This window comes from Panthera pardus, unplaced genomic scaffold, assembly GCF_024362965.1.
Source record: "Panthera pardus isolate Hobbes unplaced genomic scaffold, ASM2436296v1 HiC_scaffold_25, whole genome shotgun sequence".
Lineage (NCBI taxonomy): Eukaryota > Metazoa > Chordata > Mammalia > Carnivora > Felidae > Panthera > Panthera pardus.
Genome location: NW_026526821.1, coordinates 45,352,482 through 45,367,649, shown reverse-complemented (window position 1 = coordinate 45,367,649; position 15,168 = coordinate 45,352,482). Strand labels below are relative to the sequence as shown.

Genomic DNA, 15,168 nt, shown 5'->3' with positions numbered 1-15,168 from the left:
TCACAGGCAGCATTGCTTCCAAGTCCTTTGAAATTTAACATATTTCGCTTTTTCATTCCATACACCTCCCTTAAATATACAAATTATGTGCCTGGCAGAATCCGCCTCCTCTTAATAATACACAGCACTTGCGAAATGGTATGTTGAAGAAATGTGGGTGTGCTTGTGTGAGCACAGAAAACCCTTGCATCTGAGAGGCCACTCACTTCTTGAGCTTTTTATTGAACTTAAATAAATAAATAAATAAATAAATAAATAAATAAATAAATAAATAAATATCAGTGTGTTTAGCCACATGATTTCATTGCTAAATTACTTTCAAAGTAAGTTCACCTCTATAAACATTGACACAGTAGTCTTTGGTCACAGAAAAGAAATGTGCTGCTATCAGATTGGGCTTTTTTTTTTTTTACTTCTACTTTTATTACTAAGTCAGGGAAGATTTGCATATAGAGCAGAACATGAGTGCCTAAAAGTGTTTGTTCTGTAAAAAAGGGGTTCATAAAGCTTCCATATTGCAGTGAGGACCCGTGTTGCTTTTCTTTTTCAGTAACTGAAAATAATTTTGATGCTCAAAACATTTTTGCCTTTATGAATTTGTGAAGGTAGGTTTCAGTGTTTCTGTCATGTTTACCTCCAGGCACATTAGTGATTGGCTAGTGACTGGCCAGAGGGCTGATGTGCTGAAGCAGCCTTGACCTGGAGCAGTTAAGACAAGAGGCAGCTTTGGTGAAGCCAAGGGTCCTCTTCACCACCTCAGCCAGAATGTCGGTTTTGTAAATGAAAAGACGTGTTAATGTCCTCCAACCTCTACTTTCTTGGCCCTGGTAGATTTGGACATGGGAGAAAAATGGATGATTCAGTCACTTCTGAGCAGTATAGGCAGGAAAGAATGCTAGGAGACCGGGTAAGGGGCCAGAGTTCCACTTCCTGTGCTGCCACAAGTGGGTGGGGTGTCTTGGGCAGGTCTCTTAATTTCTTCGGACTTTTATTTCCTCAGCTGTAATACTCACTGGGGACGGAGGTCTCTCTACAGTCCTTTTTAGGGATTTTAAGTGCCCCTTTAAGATGATGGGCCCTGTTGGATCATCCTGTTCCCAGATGCCTGTCCTTTCCCCAAGCTGCCCCAATTCACCACGTTGCTGTCAAGGTGGTATTTGGCTTCCTTGCAGGCTCAGCAGCTACTGGGAGTGTGTGACTGTATGCACATGTGCATGCGTGTGCACATCCCTCTTTAGGAAGGCAGCTAGCCCAGGACCTTCACCTGGAGCCAGTGCCTAGAAATGCTGGTTAAGGTTGATCCACCAGAAATCATAAGGGCATTTGCACATGCAAGGTCAAGAATGGCCAGTATTTGCACCTGTGTTTGAAAGGAAATCTTTTACTAGTGTGGCTTCATTATGTATGGACTATGTTTCACTGCAACATGGTTATGGAAATTTCTTTTTATTTCATATGTGTAATTTTCTTAAATATTTGTCTCAACCCCAACCAAATAACCTTTTTGAGATTAAGTCATATCCTTTAAAACACTCTGGGAAATTCTCAGGGAAAATAACTTGTTAACTTCCTAATATGTGAAGAAGCATTTATTTTGAAAGAAAACTGAGGGGCACCTGGGTGGCCCAGTCAGTTAAGCATCTGACTCTTGGTTTCAGCTCAGGTCATAATCTTGCAGCTTCATGGGTTCGAGCCCCGCATTCAGCTCAGTGTTGGCACTGTGGAGCCTACTTAGGATTCTCTCTTTTCCCGTCTCTCTCTGCCTCTCCCCCACTTATGCTGTCTCTGTCTCCCTCAAAATAAATAAATAAATAAAAAGATAACTGAAAACACTGAATAACCAGAATTTACTGAAATACATTATTTTTTTTTTAAGATTTTATTTTTTTACACAATCTCTTCACCCTACATGGGGCTTGAACTTACAACCCCGAGATCAAACATCACATGTTCTACTGACTGAGCCAGCCAGGCGCCCCTAAGATACGCTATTAAATGGGTTACTGCAATAGATTCTCTTTTGGTAATTTATTGTTAATTGTTATTGGGGCTTTCTTAGTAAAGGAATGACATTGGGAACTTGGGGAAAGGCAGCTGTCATTTGCAGATGTTATATCAAAAACAAATTTCTTCGCTACTTCATTGCCACTCCTAATTAGAGGAATTCCCTGGATACAAGGGATTTATATTATTTCTTTTGTCCGGTTTTTGAAAGACTATCTGAGTCACCCACAAGCAGTTGCCAAAGAATAATAAAGAACATTTATTTATAAGATAAGCCTCAATACAGATGGAAAAAAATCTATAGCCTATTATTAACTCTGAGCTCCTGTTTTATCCTTTACAACAATTTGGCTATTGAGAATTCATTCTGCATTGATTTCTCTCAAAAGTTGGCATTGTTTTCCCTTTTTTTTTCAGTTGTCCTTTGATATATACGTCTCTCTCTCCTTTGCCTTATCCTTATCCTCTCTCCCTCGGCAGCCAGAGCCAGCTTACGTGAACATACACCGAGTGGCAAATGGTAGAGCCCGCTTTGTGTCAGAAACCAAGACCTCTGAGCTGCCTCTGTAGGAAGGGCCTTCTGGACAAGAGACCAGACGTGTTCTCCCCATCCTTTGGTCAGGGTGTCACAAGCACACAGAACTCCTCTGTGAGAAGGAAACAAGGCCACTGCCCCTGGAATCCAAGAACTTATCCTGAAAGGCTTATTTTCTGTGCTGTCCTTGAAATTCATTAGCTTGTTGTTTGTTGTTGTAGGGGGTTTTGTTGTCTGGGTTTCTTCATACGTACTTCCATTACAACTGCGTGTCACTGATTATGGACTGTTTTTAGCATAAATCGTAGGAAGAATTGCACTTATTGGGGCTCCTGGGTATCTCAGTCGGTTAAGTGTCTGACTTCGGCTCAGGTCATGATCTCACAGTTCGTGAGTTCGAGCCCTGCATCAGGCTCTGTGCTGACAGCTCAGAGCCTGGAGCCTGTTTCAGATTCTGTGTCTCCCTCTCTCTCTCTCTGCCCCTCCCCTGCTCAAGCTCTGTCTCTCTCTGTCTCAAAAATAAATAAACATTTAAAAAAATTAAAAAAAAAAAAGAATTGCACTTATTATCTAAGGAATATATTTAAAATTCTTTTAAGTGTGGTGTTACTAAAAATAAGAAGGGTTGGGGCGCCTGGGTGGCGCAGTCGGTTAAGCATCCGACTTCAGCCAGGTCACGATCTCGCGGTCTGTGAGTTCGAGCCCCGCGTCAGGCTCTGGGCTGATGGCTCGGAGCCTGGAGCCTGTTTCCGATTCTGTGTCTCCCTCTCTCTCTGCCCCTCCCCCGTTCATGCTCTGTCTCTCTCTGTCCCAAAAATAAATAAAAAACGTTGAAAAAAAAAATTAAAAAAAAAATAAAAAATAAAAAAATAAAAATAGGAAGGGTTATTCTTTCTTATTTTTTTATTTGTTATAATTGTCACCTGGACTGGGCAACCCTGAATAATTTTAGACTGAAAATAGCTCCTTGATTTTCCTCTTTGGAATAAAGATGCCCACTTCCCCTAACCCTGCAAGTACTGAGGAGAGACACTCATTTGTTATAATTAGTAAAACTAATAGTTTCATCCTTCTTTGTTCCTGTCTGAGTCTCCTCAGGTGTGACTCTTCCTCTGTTTTCTAGGTGCTGATCTCAAAATAGGTTTAGCCAATCTTTGCAGTTTTTACATCTCTGTGTTTTAACTGTGGAGCCTTTTCTCAGACCCACTAAATGGAAGAAGAGGTATAGCAGCAGAAGCCTGCTCAAGACCTAAGACCACACCATAGCCCTTTCATCCTGGCCTTTCAGGCATCTCCATGAAGCAAATGATAGCCAGTCACAATGTGACCTTGTTCTAGAAATGTACAGGGGGGACAACAGACTTGGTTAATGGCCAGTGGTCAGAGCCTCAGGATCTGGACGCCTTCTGTCAGTCATTCAGGCAGCATATCTATTAAGGCTGCTTCATGCCAGATATTGTGTCAAGGGCTGGCAATCTCATACTCCCGGAATCCCAGTTTTAGTAAGGGAGACAGCCAACAAGTAAGTAAGTAAACGGTTAAACTAGAGACTTTCAGATAGGAGCTTTGGTGTTATAAAGAAGATAAAACAGAGTGATAGGATAGACCAGAAGGTGGCTGCTTTAATTCATGTAGGGTGAATTCTAGTTTCCAATCCAGCATGTAGGGAACTTGGAAGTCATCACTCCCATTCTGACAACATGAGAAAAGCTGAACAAACTGAAAATCAACAACTCTTCTTTGATGCATCAGAGAATTGAAGTCACAAGGAAAATCACTGCTCCCAAAATTGTGGTGACAGAGAGTCACAACTTGCCATAGCAGAAGGCCAGGAACAGAAACCCCTGGGGAATCAATGACAAGATAGGAAAATGTCAGCTCTAGTTTACCGATTGCTGGAGGCTCCATGTACACAAATTTGAGAGTTAGAGTCAAGAGGGGCCTGGTCTTTGGGAGACCCCCACACTTTTGTGTGTTTTCCCTCTAGGAGTCCTACCACTTTCTCACAAAACCTACCACTTTTCTCACATGATGAGGAAAAAACCATCATGCTTCAGTAGAGGGAGGGAAAGAAGCCATTTTGAAATACACCTAGAGCATTCTGTTCTTCTGAATGAGATCTGTCCTCAAGAAGAAGTGTTTTACCAGAGCCTTACCTACTGGGGTTTTACCAGAACCAACTCAAGCTCCCTCTAGCTTTGCTGTCTCACATAAGGAGGAAGTGTATGTGTTTGGCAGGGAGTGGGAAGCACTTGTGAAGGTCCCAGCCCAGAGACACAGGCTCACTGAGAGACTGAGACCTGATAATAGGTCTGTGGAACACTTCTCCCCCACACCTTATCACTACATCAAAAGGACATTTGTACACTAACAACTGAAAGAACCGCACATCAAGACCTTGTTTAAGAGGGACAGGGGAGACAAAAACACAGGCATACAAGGAGATTTTAGCCTTTGACACCATCATCTGCAGCTTCAGCAGACAATAAAGACAGCCTAACTCCGAGACAGACAAACGTAAAGTGTCACACTAAAGGCTGATTTACTTCAGTTCCTCTTACATGGTATATTCTATTTAGCTTTCCACAAAAAAAAAAAAAAAAAATTACAAGGCATACTAAAAGTCAAAAACAAACAAACAAACCCAGCTTCAAGAGACAGAGCTTGCAAGCATCAGAATCAGACTCAGATTTGGCAGAGATTTTGAAATTATCAGACCAGGAATTTAAAATAACTATGATTACTGTGTCAGGGCTTATAATAGAAAAAGTGGACAGCATGCAAGAAGAGATGACCAATGTAGCAGAGAGATAGAAACTCTAAGAAAGAGTTGAAATGCTAGAAGAAAAAAACACAGAAATGAAGAATGCTCATCAATCAACTGGACAGCTGAGGAAAGGAACTGTGAGCTTAAACATAAGTCAGTAGAAACCTTGAAACTGAACTACAAAAGGAAAAAGGATAAAAAAAAAAAAAAAGCTGAGCAAAACATTGAAGACCTGTGGGCCAATTGTAAAAGGTGTAATATACACCTAATGGGAATACCAAGAGGAAGAGAATGGTAGAGAAGAAATATTTGAATTTATAAGTAAATATACTTTACATAATATATTTTAATATACATGAGAATTTTTCAAATTAATGACAGATACCAAACCACAGATGCAGAAAACATAGGGAATAAATACCAAGTAGGGTAAATACTAAAATATCTATACCTAGGTATATCATATTTGTACTGTATGTTATAAATTGAATATTTGTGCCCCTCTAGAATTCACTTCAACCCCCAAGTGTGATGGTATTTGGAGATGGGGCCTTTGGGAGGTGATTAGGTCATCAGGGTGAAGCCCTCAGGAATGAGATCAGTCTTAAAAGATACTCCAGAGCATTCCCTTGCCACTTCCTCCATGTGAGGACACAGAGACAGCCATCTGTGAACCAGGAAGCAGGCAGGCTCTCACCAGACACCAAGTCTCCTGACATCTTAATCTTGGACTTCCCAGCCTCCAGAATTGTGAGAAACTAATTTCTGTTGTTTATAAACCACCCAGTGTATGATACGTTGTTATAGCAGCCCAGACTAAGGTACTGCCAAAAATCAAAAACAAAGGGAAAATCTTGAAAGAAACCAGAGTTAAAACATAACTGTAGAGGAGCAAGCCCAAATATTACAGTGGACCTCTCTTCAGAAATCATATAAGCAAGAAGCAAGTGGATTAAAACATTTAAACTGTTGTGAGAAAGAAACCTGCTAGCCTAGGATTCTGTGTCCTTCAAAAGTGAAAGAAAAAATAAAGACTTTCTCAGACAAAACTTAGGAAACTTGTGGCCAATAGACCTGCCTTACAAAAAAAAGTTAAACTCATCAAGAAGGAAAATTATGCAGATCAGAAACAGAGATCTACTTTAAAAAGGAAGAGCGTTAGGGAAGAAATAAATGAAGCTAAATGAAATCTTTCATGTTTCTTATTCCTAATTGATCTAACAGATAACTGTTCCAAATAAAAATAGCAACTATGTATTCAGTGATTGGATAAGTAATAAATGACAGCGACAGTTATGAGGATGGAAGGGAAGAATTGGCAATGCTCTGTTGTAAAGTACTTGCACTGCCCGTGAAGCAGGATAGTGCTATGAAAGAGGACCTGGATTAGTTGTAAGTGTATATGTCAAACTCAAGAACAATCACTGAAAAAAGTTTTTTAAAAAAAGGGTATCATAGATATGCTAAGAGAAAAACTGGAATTATATAAAATGCTCAATAAAATCAGAGAAAGCAGAGAAAGAGTAGAAAACAACAAGAGGAGCAAGTGAAATACAGTAACAAATATGGTAGATATTCATCTAACTATATCAGTCATCACTTTACATGTCAAGAGTCTAAATGTACCAATTAAAAGAAAAAAGACTGTCAGAGTGGATTAAAACAAAAACAACAAGACCCAACTCTATGTTGTCTACAAGAAACCCACATTAAATTATAAAGACACAGATTAAAAGTAAAGGGATGGAGAAAGATATCCCACACTAACACAGATCAGGACTAACTGTGTTAATGCCAGACAAACCCTGTCTTCAGAGCAAGAAAATTACCAGGGATGAAGAGGGGCATTACAAGTGGGCAGAGAAAGTTCCTCTAGGGGGTGATGTTTAAGCTCCCCAAGAGGTGACCCTGAATGGAGCAGGAGCATCAACCAAAGAGGACAGAAAGAACAAAGTCCTTACACAGGACATGAGCTTCATGAGTGAGGAAAGCTATCTACTGGCCCTGGGATGGGGAGAGGAAGGCTGGGGGAGCTGAGAGCTTCCATGGCCCCATGGTGAGGATGCTGACCTTGATGAGCTTAGAAAGGCAGGCAGTCTAACCACATTTTTTTTTTCTGTAAAACAGGGACAAAGTGTCAGCCTCATGGAATTGTTGCAGGAATTATATACTTTATACATATGTGTACACACACACACACACACACATTGAGCACTGAGCTCATAACCTGGCCCACAAGAGGGAGTTTAATAACAGTAGCCCCAGCCATTGGGCTTATCATTAAAAATCAAATATTCCTGGGCTCTTTAACCTCTTGTTCTATGATTCATTTGTTATTCTGTCTTGATATAACCTCTTAATTAATTCCAAAATAGATCAGTTAATTATGTATATTACTTTAATCTCCAGTTACTAAAAATCATAGATTCCAAAGGCATCAAAGGAGAAGTTTTAGGCCCAGTTAATGAATCAACTTACTATAAAAGACATTCATAGATATGCCATGATTGTTCCCTAAGGGGACTTTCTCCCTATTTGGAAGTTCTTTTTCTGTGTCTACCCCAGGCTCTGCAAAATAGAGTGTAAGTCTGTTTTTGCTTATCTTTCAAGAAACCTGTCCAAGTCCAATGAGCCATTTTCCAGCTGGTCCCTCCTCAGAGAGCATTGCCCTTATAGAGTTACACGTTTGCAGAGGACACTGCCATGCTTTCCCCTTTCCTCATCTGTTCTAAGGGAACAACAGATGATCTTTAAGGGCTCTTCTACCTCTGCCATCAAGGATTCCAGGACCTGCTACAGTTTCTCCCTCTGGGAAGTTCACAATCCTGTAGTATGAACTTATGGACTGAAAGAGTATATTTGGACCCATAAAGTTATGCTTCAGATGTCAGCATCAGTGACAGATAGATTGGTTAAAAAATTGCATTGAAGTACAATAATTTTCCCACTGGCAAAAACAATAGTAGTTATGTTATTCACCAGAAAGACTGAGTCCATAGACTGAAAACTTTATTAAAATTTTATAAAAAGTAAAATGTGTTCAATTCTAAGCACTCTCATGTGCTCTGTGGTTCCATGGGTCTTGTACAGATCAATTCTTGACAGGAGAATCCCTTACTGACCAGGCACTTCTGGCTTTGGAGTAACTGGAGTCGAGCTTCTCCAGAGGAATATCCTTGGCCACGCCATGCTATGACATGGAAAGCCAGCACTGGTCAGCTTAGCCTCATGGCTATTCTTGAGTCTTTTCATTTCTCTCTGAGTGGTACTGATGCTCCACACATTCCCCTAGATACCTGTTGTAGGTCTTCCCAGTCCTCGAGTGCACTTTCCAGCCTCCTCGCCTGCCTTTCTCCCTTTAGCGGCCCTGCCTCTGACTTCCCACTGGGATACAGAAAGTCCCTCCACCTCTGTGTGCAGCCATTTGCCTCATCCAGCCACAGTCTTTGTCTTTACTTCCCTATAATGCATCTAACACCAACTAATGCTCGGCAAGATTAGCACCTCCCAGAATACATTGTGGGGACACCACCTTAGCAAAGGGAGCCAGTGCCCCCTCACCCTTTTGGCTCTGCTTTCTACCATTTGTCTGAGTGTCCCTCTCCTTTCACACATCTCTGCCAATACCCACAGTCATGACCACCTCCCACACTATGGCTTCTGTGGCATCTCTCAGCTAGAAGAGGACTTTCTGCTGTTCCAGAACATTGTATCTGTACCCATCCTAAAGCTTTTTTTTTTTTCCCCCTTTTCCTTTATTGGCCTTCTTGAATGTATAATTTTATCTCCCCTACAAACTGTTTATGCTTAAGAGTTCTGACTTATTTACCTCTGTATTCCACTACAGCCTTACTGGGGCTTTGATCAAAGCAGGCAAATACATAACTAGTAAACAGGAAATCTGAAATCTCTTCCCTTTTGACCCAGAAAGATTCTATGTATTCTTCAAATTTTTCAGGCAAGAGTTTGGAGTCCTATAATCCATTTTCCCCCAAAATTATCTTCTGTTATTTAGAAAATGTAGCTTTGCGCAGTGGCAGTATCGTAGCCAATGAGGTTTATCCGAGGTGTGATTATTGCTAATAGAAAATGTATTTGTATAATATAAAGATTAAAATATATGGAAATAAACAGTCTCTTTCTCAGAAACATACCTTATACTTCTCTTAAAGTTTTTACCCTTATCTCAATATTATACGGTTTTCCTACCTTGTCTGTCATTAAGATAGTACTATTTGCAAGCCACTTCAGGGATTAATATAGCATTTGAATGTGTCAGCCACTCTGTGAGGGGAGTAGGACATACCACGCCTCTCCTGGGCTCTGAATATGTCCATATATGTAAGTGTAGTAAGTTACCAAGGAGACTTGGTTTCTTGGCAGCCAAACCAAGTCCAGAATTTGACTCCTGGTTGTCTCGACGTCTTTGAGCCCAGAAAGGTGTTCGTTTTCACACCTGTATGTGGATGCTCATTAATGAAAGGCTGTTTACATTTTTGTGGTTCTGTGTACACATCCTGTGTACACTTTACAGGCATATGTGTGGAGTCCAGCAGAAACTCGAAGCTGACCCTGTGCATTGTCACCCTCCTCTTGCCTAATAAAAGCAGTGCCAAAAAGCTGGGTGCAAAAATCATGGCCATATTTTTGTTATGAACACAAGCCCCCAGTTTTCAAAACGGGTTGTATAACTGACCAAACTGGACAAGTCAAGCCACCCATACTCTGCATGTATAGCCCCCAGTGTGGCCTGGATCTCAGTAGATCTGCACGTGGCAGTGTTGCAGTTCTGGAAGCTAGAGTTATCCACGAGGAACTTGAAGAGAGCTCAGTTGTTCACTACCTTGTTTTGGAACATCAAGATGTCTGGACTGAGTCTGTGAGATATTAATTCCCACAAATCAACTTGAGATTCCAGCTCATTTTCTGTGTCCCAAAGATTCTCCTTTGCCCTGGCTGCAGCAGCTGGATACGTCCTCGTGCTGGCACACTAAGCAATATTTCAGGATGAACTTCAGTGACGTCACTTCTCCGCAAAAAAAAGCTTTCTCCACTTTCATGATATCTGGCTGAGAGAACCTGGGTGGTTCTGTGCCTGGACGCAGGCCTGTTAAGGAGAAAACCACATGGGCTACACTTTCTACGTTTGTGCTGCCTCTCCCAGATGTGCTTCCTTTAGTGATCAGGGCTCCACAGGCATCTCCTAACTTGCAACTGGTGGGGAAATCTTACTAATCTCAGGCTCTGGTCATCATGCTGGGAGAGGGCAGTTATGAGTCAGAAACTTTAGTCTGTTGTGAACATACATGCGTGATGGATGAAATGCCAGGTTATGGTTCTGATTATTAATTGTATTAGCCTTTTTCCAAAGAGCCAGCTTTTGATCCTGGTTATTCTCTCTGTTGTGTGTTTATTTCTATTTCATTGAAGCCTACTTCTGTCTTTATTATTTCTTCCCTTCCAGTTTCTTTTGAGTTATTCTTTTGGATTTAAATATTTCTTGAGGTGGGTGCCTATCTCATTAAGTTTCAGTTTTTATTCCTCGCTCATATGAGCATTTAATCCCACATATTCCCTGTCAGTACTGCTTCAACATCTAATATCTACTATTTTCATGATTATTTAACTTGACATACTTTTAAGTTAGTATTTTTGTTGACCCCTGAGTTATTTAGAAGTATGTTTCAGGGCACCTGGGTAGCTCAGTTGGTTAAGCGTCTGACTTCGGCTCAGGTCACGATCTCGCAGTTCATGGGTTCGAGCCTCACGTCGGTCTCTGTGCTGACAGCTCAGAGCCTAGAACCTGCTTCAGATTCTGTGTCTCCCTCTCTCTCTGCCCCTCCCCCACTTGTGCTCTGTGTCTCTGAAAAATGAATAAATGTAAAAAAATTTTTTTTTAAAAAGTATGTTTATTAATTTCTAAACATAGATGTTTGTGCTGGGTATTCTTGTGTTGCAATTTTTTTTAACTTAATGTGTCTTTGGGCACAGAATATAGATTGTATGATTTCAGCCCCTTGAAATTGAGACTTGCTTTACGACCTGGAACAGGGCTCAGCAAAGTTTTCCTATAAAGGATCAGGTGGTAAATCTTTTAGGCTTTGTGGCCCACAGAGTATCTGTCACAGCTATTCAACTCTGCCATTGCAGTGTGAAAACAAGTATAGGCAATATGTAAGTGAAGGACTGTGGTTCTGTTCCAGTACAATTTTATTCTTGGCTGATTTTGAATTTCATATAATTATTACATGTCACAAAATATCTTTTTCAACCGTTGAAAAAAGGAAGAACCATTTTGAGCTTGTAGGCCTTACAGAAAAGGCACCAGGCTTGGAAATAGGCACCATAGTCTGTATTTGTGGATCGTTGGCCTAGAATATGGTCAGTTTTTTAAAACTGTTCTGTGCATGCTTGAAATGGATGTGTCTTCTACAATTGTTGGGTGAAATATTTTGTATGTATCCATGAGGATGAGTTTGTTATTGTGTTGTTCAAACTTTCTATATACTTGCTTGTTTTTTACAAAATATTTTTAATATAGCATTAATAAAGAAAAGGGTACAAATTATAAGTGTACAACTTGATGTTTTCAAAGCACATTATTTAATGCTTCCCAGATGTAAACATAGGATATTGCCAGCCATCAGAAATCTCCCTACACTCCATCCCAATCACTAATCTTTCAAAAAGGTAGCCACTTTTCTATTTTGACTTCTGTCACCATTGATTGGTTATACCTGTTTTTGAACTATAGATGGAATTACATTATGTGAACTTCTTTGTGTCTCTGTTTCTTCTTTGTTTCTTTCACTCAGCATAATATTTGGGTCATTCCCATGATGTTACATGTAGTTGTGGTTTGTTCATTTCATTACTTTGGAATTTTCTATTAGTTGAATATACCACAAATTTTTCATTCATTCTCCTGTTGATGAACACTGAGGGTATGTCCAGTTTGGTGAATATATGTGACTTGCCTTTTCACTTTCATTATGAGCAGAATGTTTTACATTTTTATTAAGTCCAATTTATTTTTTTTCTTTTATGATTGGCACCTTTTATACCCTAAGAAACCCTTGCCTGACCCAAGATTGTGAAGATTTTCTCATATATTTTCTTCTAGAAACTTTGTAGTCTCAGCTTTACTGTTTTGATATATAATCCATCTAAATGTTTGTGTGTGATATGAGGTAGAAGTCAAGGTTAGATATGACTATCTGCTTGTTTCAGGACCTTTTTTGAAACAGACTTCCCTTTCCATATAAAATTGATGTGCTGCCTTTATTGTACATCAGTTGGATCAATTCTTGGGCCCTGCATTATGTTCTGCTGATATATTTGTCTTTCCTAGTGCCAATGTTATTATATATTAATTAGGATAATTTTATAGTATGCCCTGAAATTAGGTAATATAAATCTTATTGTCTTGGCTAACTTAAGTTTTTTCATTTTAATATGAATTTAGAATCAGCTTATCTATGTCTATAAAAATAGCTTGCCAAGATTTTTATTTGCTTTGTGCTGTATCTATTGCTCTCTTTCAGCAGACTTGACATCTTAACAGTGTGGAAACTTCCAATCCATGAACATTATACATCTTTCCATCTTTTAGGTTGTCTTTGTCTTTAATTTATCAATGTTTGATAATGTATATATATCTTTTATCAAATTTATTCTTAGTTATTTTATGGTTTTGATGTTGTTATTATTTTTAAAAGTCTTTTTCTGGGGCACCTGGGTGGCTTAGTCAGTTAAGCATCCGACTTCAGCTCAGGTCATGATCTCACAGTTTGTGAGTTTGAGCCCTGCGTCAGACTGTGCTAACAGCTCAGAGCCTGGAGCCTGCTTCAGATTCTGTGTCTTCCTCTCTTTCTGCACCTCCCGCACTTGGGTTCTCTCTCTCTCTCAAAAATAAATAAACACTTTTTTCAAGTCATTTTCCAATTGTTGGTGGCTAACATTCAGAAGTATAATTGATTTGGAGGGTATATTATATACTGTGACCTTTCAAAATCCAGTTGTTCTAGTTAAATTCCTTTGGATTTCTCATGTTCATAATCATGTTATCTAAATAAATAACTTTACTTCTTTCTAATCTTTAGGTTACTTTTTTTTCTTCCTTTCTTTCTCTTATTTTCTTTATTGTAATAACTAGGACTTTCAAAAACGTTGAATAGAAAATGTGATAGACATCCTTGCCTTTTCAGATCTTAGGTGGGAAACATTTAATATTTCACCATCATTGATGTTACAGGTTTTTTTTCCTTTAAGATTTCATCAAATTGAGGAAGTTCTCTTCTATTCCCAGTTTTTTGGGAATTTTTTTTAATCATGAATGAGAGTTGATTCTATGTATGTTTTTTCTGTATGTATCAAGAAGGTCATACAGTTTTTCTTCCTTATTTTATTAATGTAGTAAATTGTATTAATGGATTTATCATTGTTTAACCAATCTTGGCTTTTTATGGAAAATACTACTTGGTCAAGATACAGTGTCTCTTATATATATTGCTGTATTTAATTTGCTGAGAATTTGTAAATTATTTTTACATCTTTGTTGAGGGATGTTAGTTCACAGTTTTCTTATGTCAGCTTCACATGTCCTCTCCTTTGAGCAAAGAGTCTTCCATTTTCCCCAGCCCCTCTCCCAGTGCCAACCACAGAAAAGGTATTCCACAAGTAAATAGTCTTCAACACAAGTTAAAAGACCTATTCTGGAGACCTGTATTTGTTAAATAATTTAAATAATTTAAAATAACAGTTTAACCCATTCATCCAGTATTTGCGTCCCAACCATGTGCCAGGCACAGTGCTACTCATTGGAGGTTTCTCTCCACCATCTCCAGCAACTGCTTCTCAATCTTCTTTGATAATTCTTCCTCATGTCTTCATCCTCTAAACATTGGAGGCCCACAGGATTAGTCCTTGAACCTTTTTTCTTACTCATCTGATCATCCAATCTCATGGCTGTAAATACCATCTATAAATAAATAACTCTTAAAAATCTCCAATCTGGGCTTCTCCCTTGACTTCCAGCCTGATATATCTGCTGCCATCCCCATATATCACCTCTGGATATCTATTAGTCATCTCAAACTTAGCATGTTTAAAGTTGAAACAGTGACCCTCCCTTTTGGTCCTCTCCATTTCAGGAAAAGGTGGCTCCAACTTTCCTATTGCCAGGCATAAACCATGGCATCATTTTTGATGCCTCTTTTTATCTCCCACTTCATTAGTAATCCTCAGCAAATCCTATCTCCCTTCAAACTATTTCTGGAAACCAACCACTTCTCCCCACTTCTGCCACGATTCTGTTCTAAGCCATCATCATCTCTTGCCTAGATTCTTCACTAGTTCCCTAGATGGTCTCCATAATGCCTACTACTTGCAATTTTCCCAACACAAAAGCCAGAACATACCATTAAAATGTAGGTTAGGGGTGCCTGGGCGGCTCAGTTGGTTGGGCATCCAACTTTTGATTTCAGCTCAGGTCATTATCTCACCATTCATGGAGATTGAGCCCCACATCGGACTCTGTACTGACAGCACATGGCCTGTTTGGGATTTTCTCTCTCTCTCTCTCTCTCTCTCTCTCCCTCTCTCTGTCTCTCTTTCTCTCTCTCAAAATAGATTAATAAACATTTTAAATAAATAAATAAAATGAAGATAAGATCAGATCTCCCACTTCCCTAAACCCTCCAGAAGGCTTTAATCTTATGCACAGCAGAAATCCAGAATCTCTAAAATTTCCTATAAGACCCCTCTTATTACCTATCCAACTTTATCTCCTTCTGTTCTTTTTCTTGCTCACTGAGCTACATCCTCTGTGGCTTGCTTGCTTTTTCTTAACCATGGTAATTCC

At 39.5% G+C, this 15,168-nt stretch overlaps 1 protein-coding gene and 1 pseudogene across 6 annotated transcripts in view; both read left to right on the top strand.

Moving 5' to 3' along the window:
* RALGAPA2 (Ral GTPase activating protein catalytic subunit alpha 2) overlaps window positions 1-15,168 on the top strand; it is a 323,095-nt gene that overhangs the window by 221,237 nt on the left and 86,690 nt on the right. The window lies entirely within an intron of this gene.
* Window positions 9,329-9,448, top strand: LOC128773597 (U4 spliceosomal RNA; annotated as a pseudogene).